Source organism: Cyprinodon variegatus, unplaced genomic scaffold (genome assembly GCF_000732505.1).
Source record: "Cyprinodon variegatus isolate N-32 unplaced genomic scaffold, C_variegatus-1.0 Scaffold2072, whole genome shotgun sequence".
NCBI classification, from domain to species: domain Eukaryota; kingdom Metazoa; phylum Chordata; class Actinopteri; order Cyprinodontiformes; family Cyprinodontidae; genus Cyprinodon; species Cyprinodon variegatus.
This window is the reverse complement of record NW_015152525.1, coordinates 42,490-53,150: the sequence shown is the minus strand read 5'-3', so window position 1 is coordinate 53,150 and position 10,661 is coordinate 42,490.

The window sequence follows — 10,661 nt, the reverse complement described above, 5'->3', positions numbered from 1 at the left end:
CTACTATATTCTTTATTCAAACTGCCTTTGAAGCTTGAACAGTGGTTGAAAGAACCTTTTTAATGTCACTAAGCTCTGTCTTGAAAAGAAACAAATCGAATGATATCAGGGAGGATTTACCACAAGGCAATACTAGGCAGTTGCCAAGGCCTCAAGTTCCTTGGGGCCCCATAAAACTCTGTTTACATGTATGGTTAATACAACTATTCCTTTTTGGTGCACATTTATTATGTTTTCCTTTTGCTAAAATTCCATCATAACGCTTCTAATATTAAGTGTGTCTAAATTCTTTTGGAAAAATTCTTTCATTCCTTTTGAGACGGAGTGAAAAGTCAGCTGAGTACAAAACAGAGAGGAAAACGACAAGAAAGGGACAAGAAGAGAGGGACAAAACATAGAACAAATAATCTATGTCTTTTCTATTAAAATTTCTGTATCTCTATAATGGGTGTGTTTTATGTGTTGTCTTCTCAGTTCAGAGGGCCCCTTGCTCATCTTTGCCTAGGGCCCCAAATTTCCTAAATCCGCCCCTGGACATCATTATTTGTCATTGTCACAACCATAACATTTTCACAATCAGAAAACTGTTCGCCAACTTTCAGCTATAAACAATCACAACTTTGTACTGTTCAAGTGCTGGTGAAGATTTTCATCCAGGTCATAGTTATAAAAAGAAAAAGTTAAAAAGCAAAACCACTCGACTTTTTTTTTTTTCCAAGTTTGAAGACGTTTCACTTCCCATCCAGAAAGCTTTCTCATTTTCTTTTGAGAAAGCTTTAGGGTAAGGGTCAAAGTTAGGCCATAGAAATGAATAACATGCATGGAAGTCAATGGATAGTGCGACACATTGTGTGTATGTTTATGTTACCCCTCTATGAAAGTTTTTGGTATTTTTTACTGAAATTCTGAGGACCAACAGCCCCTCATGGGGACCAAAGGCTTGTCCTAACATGGCGGACCCCTATTTTTAACCTTAGTCACTTTAGAGGTATGTGGTGAATTAGCTGCAAGTTAAGGTTAGGATTATACTGGTAATGGTTCAAGAGCTTGGCATAAATGCAGTAACTAAAATTAATATATAAGTTGATGTAAAGTCCTAATATGGATAGAAATATAAAATGTGTGCATCCGTTAGTTTGTGCGTCCTTCATTTGTCTGTTCACTCACCCATTAATCTATTCATCCGTCCATTTGTCCTTCTATTCATCAGTCTGTGCATCCATCTGTCCAAACACCCCCCACCCTCTACTCTAGCGTGCCACATCTTAGTATTTCATACTTAAAACTCGACTCCCGTAAAATTATCTCTTTAATTTTATTTTATTCTTCTAATACTATTAAAATTTGTTAAAACTGACACAAAAGTAATGATTCTGGAAAAAAGTCATGAAAATGGTTGGAAGTCCTACAATACTATATTTGGCTGGCTTGTATATAGAATATGAGATGCTAAGAAAGCTTAATAATTTCTGTCACAAACAATAAAAATATTACTAGATTGTAATTGTTGCATTATCTATTTCTGTAATAGTTTATTTCAGAAGCAGCATTAGAGATTTTTTTCACAGCTGTGCAGAATTTGCAACGAGTGCATGTTGTTAGCACTGAATGTTCGGCATGATTATTGATAAAAATAAACTGCAATAAATCAGAACAGACCAACACAATGTATTATAGAAGGGTTTCTATTTTCCAAACCACTGTAAATGAAAATAGAAGGAAAATGCTGAGAAACATTCCCTGGGAGACAGGAGTTGTTAAATAGCAGCTATCTATATTCTGGTGTCACATTCGCTCAGTATATTTAGTGGAAGTGAAATTGGTCTTATGATCCCTCTGCTTCTGCAGCAGCTGTCACCACACTGTCCAGACTTGGTCTTTGCCTGAGGCATTGCAGCCATCTGTCGAACGAGACGGGACTCTTTCCATCCAATCCCTTCAGTCGGACCAATGTGTACCCGTGTTCGTGCAAGCTGCTGCCGCTTCCTCCTCGCACTGACTTCCAGAATAGGAAGTGCCACATGTGTCTTTTTAGAGAGTCTTAAACTCGAGTCCAGGTTGGCACATTTCTCAACATGTAGCCAATGAGAACAGGCGGCTCATGGCTGCTCGGTGTGTACGTGTTGGGTGATAGTGAGAGTTGGCGTATGAGAAATACTTGAAGAATAATTTGATTACCAAATAAACATTGACGCCACAACGCAACAGGCAGGAGGTTGACTTTAATGTTTTATAAAAGACTTTATTGTTTATTCAGATGCATGGATGGAGCTTTACGTGATACAAATTTCCTGTTTTCTCTTGGGTCTGCTCTATCAATTCAGTCTGCGATGAGTTGTTGTTGTTGGACTATATGTCAGATAAGATTACAAAGAGTCCCTGAGGAGGATACCATCGTCCAATTTTTATTCAAATCAAACTAAAGGCATAAAATGCTGCATGCTGTTAGACGATCTGTTTATTAACCAAAAATGCGACAGGCAGGATGATATTTACACAATCAATGCTGCAAATCCTCACCAGAAGTAATTTCAATTCTGATTTTTTTTTTTTCTATTGACCCATTTGCTTTTAAGTACAAGGCAAATCATAATCCTGATCTATATTCTAAATTCAACAATTTTTTATGTTGATTAACCTTGAGTACTGTTGTTCTGTATTCTACTTAAACATTTATATTTATGCCTAAAACATCCTGGAACACAACATAAAAAAAGAAAAAAATCTCATCATTAGTAATGGATATTCCAACTTTGTATAATATAGTAAGAAAGGTAAGGAAACTTAAGCTTTGGGTAATTTTAGTATAAACTTCAGGTTATTTCCTCAGACTTTCAGTTTCTGTGTCCGGCACTTATTATAGAAATGGTGTCATGCTTGTCCTGCAGTTCTTAGAAAAAATGGGATTTTAGTTGTTTGTTGTGAGGATATTTGGGATCAAAGGAGAATTGGACGTTTTTTTCTTTTTTGTTTGTTTTTAGATGGAAATGTAATTGACTTTTTTTTTGTTTCCTTTCACTTATGTAAAACATGCACATACAATGTCAGAGATGATTCTTACATTAAGTGTTCATTGTGCATCTTGTAATCTAATGTGCAACATATCCTTCCTCCATGTTCATATCTGTAAAATAAGCTTATCAGCATCTAATAAGCATTGAATATTATATCTGTGGTTGGTAGCAACCAAGGATTTAACAATTTGATATGCGTGAGCTCATTAAGTCAGCAATGTTTTGCACCCGAGGGTTTATTTGTTTTTTAAAACGGAAAATCAAGAATAACAGATCTTTACCAAACATATCGCCAGTGCTTGAACAAAACTCTTTAGCAATTCTACAGCAACAAACATAATTGATTGATTTTTTTTTTTTTTTCTGGAAGGAAGGAAATCTGACATTTTAAGCTAAAAACTGAATTGTGTTATAGTGTTCGTGGGTTGCAAAAGTTAAAGATGTTCATGTTTAATCAGAGAGTGAATCTTTAGTAGCAGCTGTAATTCTTAATCAAAGTCTTCCTTTCTGTTTAATACACTCTGATGCCTTCAAGTAATAACTCTCTCCTTAACAAAAAATAATGAAATGCAATGCCCTATCCTGACATGTTCACATTGCAAAATGTTACACAAAAACAATAGAAGGCATTTTAATTTAGACACAAGCTTTCAGTTTAGTTTGGATTTTAGCAGGTCTGTTTTGTCTAAGTATTTACTTTTGAGCATAATATATTTTTTTGTTGCAGAAAGGGCAAGTTTGGACATGCATTATAGATTAAATCGGCGAATATGGAAAATACCAGTGTGCCTTTTTTTTTTTCCTAACGTTTTTTGACATGCGGCCTGTTTGTACATGCTGTGACCAGTCTTCTATTGCAGCGACAAACCTTTTTAAACTAAGAAACATTACACTTCAGCTGTATATTTATAGCAACTTGTGGAACCTGCTTCAAATGAGAATACAGAAGCTTATTTGATAGAGGTGTTTAGCAGCCCACATTTACTGGATGTAGACTATTGGCAGAAACACAACAAAGGCTGGATCTTAGATATTTAAATGGCTTTATTGTACTAAATTTGTGTGAAAAATCAGTTTTATTTATCATTTTACTATTAACCAGATACAAATTATGCTAGTTTTTGGCTGTAAACTACCATTTAACATATGCATGTCCCGCTTCAGAATTGACATTGGAAATTGTTTTGATATGAAACAAAAAACTAATTTCTTATTATATTAGGTAGCCTCTAAACTCTCCCATACAAGCACCAATTCACTCTGTTCCAGCATTTAGTGCATTTATTTTTGTATCAATCGATTAATCACATTCTAATAAAATCAATGAATATAGTAAAAAAAAAAAAAAAGGTCTACATCCTGGAAAAGCTTTTAGGCTTATAAGGCTAAAGAGAAAGTATTTCTCTCTCTCTCAAGCCTTTATTTTTAAAGCAGTAGTGCGTGTGAACTTAAAGATCTGATCCTATCTATTCAAAACTTGAAAAATAGGCAAACATGATGTTGGCTGTTTAGCAACTTGCTATGGGCGGGCTCAGATACCTTACAGTTCATAACTAGATGAGAACTGGTCCAAACTCCAATATCCTGATGTTGTGGATATCAGAATATAAATCCTGAGGGGTCATATTAGTGTTGAGGAACATCAGCCAATGCAGCAGGTGGGATCTATGAGTCAGCTATTAATCAAGAAACTGCAATAATACCAATTCTTACAGATCCGCATCTTCTTCTAATCAGCTATGGGATCTTTTCTGTTATCAGTCTGTACATATAGCTTGGTTGGAGTTTGTAAAGGCAGTTGTCATGTTGGGTCAAAGACAGCAGAGCAGTGTGAATGAGTGGGGAGGCCGTGCTGCTCCTGGGGTAGTCCAGTCCAGTCCCAAACATCAACAGTGGGTTTGTGTTCTCAGCTATCAGGGACCCACACTGCTGCCTTTGTGCCTTGCTCTCAGTTGCACCAGAACAGGCTGTGCTTGCTCCAAACACATGCACATCCCTTCACACATGCATAGTAAAAAGCCTTAACACCACTGGGGGAAGGTCTTTGAAAAATTTACATTTTAGGCCTTAGGAAACTCTGGCTTTATAACGGCCCTTGATAAGGCACTGCATACAGATAAAGAAATAAGCAGATTGTTTTAAGCAGTTAATTCTGAGTCGACACATGAGGAGCGCTCACCATTTCTTTATGTTTCAACTTGTCTGTTTTATATGTTTTCACCTACAGAGCTCTAGATGCTGCAGGCATGCCAGGAATTTCTTAAGAATAAGCTTGTTTGGCAAACTTCAGCTTCCCATTATGCTTTCCCACTGGACAGCTGTCTCAAACAGATTATGATTGATATGGTCATCTCATCTAAGATCGCTTGTCTGCAGATTAGAAACAAACAAACAAAAAAGAATTTAACTAACGAGCATTTAAAAACGTCTATTGCAGTTTTGGGCTAGGATAAGATTATCATATAACGATAATCTTGGCTAAACATGTTTTCCCAAAAAATCTTTTCCATAATGAAATTCCTTTACTGGCCACATGAAAAGTAAAATATTAGATGCAAGTTGTAGATTTGCCCAACAAGTCCCAGTGGGCTGTTTTAAGACCGCTTCTTTGGTTTCTTTATTTCTGTTTCTTTCTAAGCTCCTTTGTAATTTTCCAGCATTGCAATTGTATAAACAGGCTCTATGCCTTTAAGCAGGGAGACACACCAGTTTCCCTTAGAAATGTCTGCTCATACTAAACAGAAAATAACAAAAACATTAAAACACTGTGTGGAGTTTTTAAAAACACATAGAGCTATGCATTAGTCTATTATAGAGTTCAAAGCAGATTTTGAAAAAGAAAAAAAAAAAGACTCATACTTGTTCTCAGGAGTTACAAGTTGAAGGGATATGAATAACCTACAGTGATGCATAAAAGCTTATTTTCTTTGACACAGGTAAACCTGCTGATTGGACAAAATGATTCACCTGGCAGGTTTGAGTTTAGAGTTATAGATGTTATTGATTCTCCTTTTTGAAAGTAGTAATATTGTTTTTGAGTGGCCCAGTCAGAATCTGTATTGGAAACATGGAGAAATTTGAAGATTAGGGTGATTGGAAAGTGTCTATCCATTCTTATAGTTGGACCTCATCACCAGACATCATTCTTCAATATACCAGTAAAAACCTACAGAAATCTGGTCAGAAATTATTCAGAAGATTTTTAGATCTATTATAGCATAAGAGATTTAAACAATTATTTTTGAGAATAGCATAAATAATTAGGGACTTACTACTTTTTATGAAAAAGAGTTAAAAAAGCTTTTTTTTTCCTCAGGAGGCACTGTTTCATATAATTTTATCTTAGAAAATATGTCTATTTTCCATCTGGTGCAAAATTCTTGTTTACTCCAACAAAATTATAAATTAGTTTTTTTTTTGTTGTTGTTGTTTTTGTCTGACCTTTATATAGAACATTTTTCCATAAACAGTTTTGAAAGTGTAACTTAATTTTAAAACTTTGATGCACTTTGATGCCAGTACCTTCCACTGTTTTTCTAGGCTCGATTGTTGGACAAGGTATTACCATAAATAGAGCCAGTAGCACCAAAAGTTCAGCTTCCAGCTAAATTGTGTTCTGCTGGATTATATTATTATGCTTTGTGCAACTTTTCATTCTCCCCTCGAAAAGTATGACTTGGCTTACTCAATTAAAAAACACCCACTAAGGTTTTTTGCATGTGTCATTGAGTGTTGTGAGCATTGAAACACCAAGGAAAGATGTGCAGCTGGACTCCAATTTATCATATGCATTTGTCTGACCTTTAAAGGGGGATTTATTGCACTGGATCAGCCACTGATCCAGTGAAAACCTCTTACTTAGCACTTCTGTTTAGGGTGGATCAGTGTAAGATGCAGTCTAAGTATTTATTTCCTATTCCTAGATGTATAGTAATGATGATGGTAATGGCAGTATATCATCTCGCACCAAACCCTTATTTTAGAGCAGAGGGCTGCACAGTATGCCAAAAAAACCTACCGTAGGTGATAGATGCTATTTCTATCTAAGACTGTCGCAGTGATTTGAAATAGCCTGATCCCCAGAGAATAATTTGATCATTCAATTGTTAGATACTGCCGGATGGCGCCGTCTTAATCTGTATAAGCCCCTTAATCAGTCTCATTTCAGAACATCTCTGTCCCCTTCTAAATATTCATGCAGGTAAAAACTGAAACACAATAAAACAATGGCTTCCACTGCCTGGCCTTCATTCCTTCAAAACTCAATTTTTGTTAATGATTTTTACAGCTGAAGGAAAGCAGATTTCCCCTGGGATAAGGTTGATTAAATGTCATTACCCAGCAGCTCAAAGCAGCTAATTTCTCATCTGCCATCGAGAAAGGTGGATGTATTTATTTTGATCCTAGTGAAGCACAAAAAACCTAATCAGAGATCCCATGACACCCGTACATTTAAATTAGTCTTTCTTCTTCTCAGCTCTGTAACGGTAACATTCATCGTACCATCTGGAGAAGGCACTGTGTGAACTTCTGACTGTATGATTACCTAAAGCAAAGATATCATGGTTTTATTATTACAGCCTAATTTCTAAAATTATCGAATTATTAAAGAAAACAGGAAAAAAAATATTCTTACTGAATTGTGGGCTGATTTTCTTCTGGGCTGATTTTCCCATACACCAATGCCCCAATAAGCTACCTAATTATAATAATTATATGAACAAGTGTGCACAAAGTGCGTGGTTACAGCTACAAAGGGATTTGGTACTTGAGCCAATCAAAAGCTACACATTGGTAGTATTTCTTTCACTAATGCCTGACATTAAAGGTAGTTTATTCATTCTAAGACAACATAAATACCTCGAATTTAGCAAATTACTTTCTTTGGCTGCTGCTGTCTGTACACACGTAAGACAACCTTATTTCTCTAAGCCATTACCATTGGACATCTTGTAGTAGCCAAAGTATTCCTATATAGCTGACTTTAATACCTTTCAGTTTGCAGAATTTTTCATGTCAAGGGCTCTGTGAAAGCATGGGGGATGTTTGGGACACTCCCCTCCTTCGGCCACCTCCTCGTTACCTGATCACTCTCTCTGATTTATTAAAGGATTTTATAAAAAAAAAAAAAAAAAAAGGAAGTATCACTAAGATGAATGTGAACTTCAACAGTTTGAAATTGTGACTTTTTGGTTTATACTGTGAAACCAGTAACCAGCCCATGCCTAGTATGGAGAACAGGCTCATCCAGAGCTGAATCCTTACTGCATCTGGACTCTAGCTAAGCTTTTGGTCCTCCTGGCAGTAGTTGGCTATCATTACCCATCACATCATTACCCAAAAATAAATGAGCCTCCAGAAATGCTCTTCTTGGTCGACCAATGCCCATGCAGTGCAGCTCAGCCTTGTATAATTCTCATATATCTTTCCTAATTGCCCAAAATAAACCTTTTGTTGTAGTTTTAAACATGAATCTGACTCAACAACTGTCCTACATGTTGCCAGGCAGCGAGAGTTATTTTCCATCAAACTCTACTTTTCCTTTGTGTGTTTCTATGGGAAAGCTGTGGTATTTCTTGTAGTCTTTGTCAAAGACCACTGCTGTACAGCCTGTAGTTATTTGGGTCTTTTTTGACATCTTTTGATCAATTGATTTCAAAGGTACTTTAATGATCCCATAGCGAAATTCAGTGTTGCAGGAAGTTTTTTTTCTTCAATGGGTTTGTAGGCAGGAAGTATCTTCTGCAGAGGTCAGTCTTGATCTGCAGAAGTTTTTGACAAAGAAACTCTGGCTGTTTTAACAGTTTTCTGAGGGATCCATCTTAGTTAGTACTAGGGCTGTGCAATTAATTATAGTTGCAATATAATCCCAATTAAACAAAACACAATTTTAAAATATTTGAGGCAATGATTATTAATCACACTATATTTAACAAGAGTAAGACATTTAATTTCTCCCACCAGCCCTTTAGGTGGTGATTAAACTCTTGAAGTGGGTTAGTGGCCACACAGAAAGGTAGAGAGATTTGTAGCTAGCGCGCAGATCCACTCATGCAAGTAGAAGTAAACAATGTTTCATACAATAGTTACCTTTAATTCCTGTAAAAATGGACTATGGGCAAGAAGCGTTAGAACTGAAATCCTGGGCTGAAATATCTGCAAACTTGGGGTTAATTCAAAGGAAATTTGAAATAAAATTGCAATTTTGGTTAAAAATTATCGCAGTTTCGATTTTTTTGCTAAATCATTCAGCCCTAGTTTGTACAAAAGTTTCCTAAAATATACTTGATACTAACTGTTCTATTTTTGCTCTGGCTGCTTATGACTATGCTGTGGGATAACTTGGAATCACTTCACCACATTAAATCTTAAATTCCTCCTCACATTCATGTTTTAAACTTAAAGAGTCTCGAACTTAATGTTTCTGAGTTGAATCTAATGATCAGCCTTCATTCAGTCCGATGCAATAAGCATGTAATGCTAGCCTGTAAGTCTGCTAAATTGTATTACCAGCTTGTATTTTTCTAAACTCAAAATAAATTATTCTATATTAGGGCTGGGGAAATAAATCAAAATTAATATATATTGCAACAGATAATTGATCAATATCAATGGAAAATTAATTTAATAAGATTTTCAATAACTCCACTGAACTCCAGTCCAGAAGCACCTGGTATTCTGGGGAGCAAAACACTAATAAGTAATTAATAATATTGATTATTTTGAAAGACTTGTATTGTAATAACTTTTTTCAGCAATGTTACAAAGCCTAATCTTTATATTTATTAAGGGATGATGTCTTATTTATTTATTTATTTATTTTTTGTTTCAAAAGTAATTGCATGCTTTTGATATTGCTGTGCATAGAGTAAATCAGTGAGTCAGCTGCTGCAGCTTTTTGTTTCCCTCTACACCAGAGATATTGGCAGTTTTAGTCCTGATAGTTTACTGTGGGATTTTTGACAGGATCGTTGATGTCAGTCCAGCTGTCGGCGGAACACAGCCAACAGTTCAGGCTCTGAGCTGCTCTCAAGCTTCCTTCCTCTGCAAAAAACCTTTGACAACAAAAATAAAGCTGAATCATAAAAATTGTTCGGTAGCCTTTCCAAAGGCAGAATCATTGTTCCTAATAGTGCGATATCTGGAGTGATTGTTTTGGGGACTTTAATTGAATGAATTAAACAACTATTTCATGCCAAACGCTGCCTGTTACCTCCTTATCAGCAGCGTTGGGTGTTTGGGCTAAAAAACACATACCTACCCTGACTGTATGTTTGTGTCTGTCCGCTGGGCTAGAAGGCCTCAGATCTTTTTGACCCTTAACTCGTTGATTGCTCTCATTATTCATTTATTATTGTTTTTTTTACATGATACAAAATACACCTTCCTAATATTGGAGCACTGGTCATGTTGCTGTTCAGTGATATAACAGTGAGCTGAGAGATGTGACAGATCCACATTTTCTCACTCCTCTATTTTCATCCACTCACGATGATGCTTCAAACTATTTCTATGACCATTTAGCATTGTGGATTTAATTATCCATCTTATTGGGGCATCTGCTGTAGCAAGGCTTTCCATTTTGCACAAAATACTTTTGCAAGGCAAAGTGCAAGTTTCTCTCTTAGAAAATGATCACCAACAACT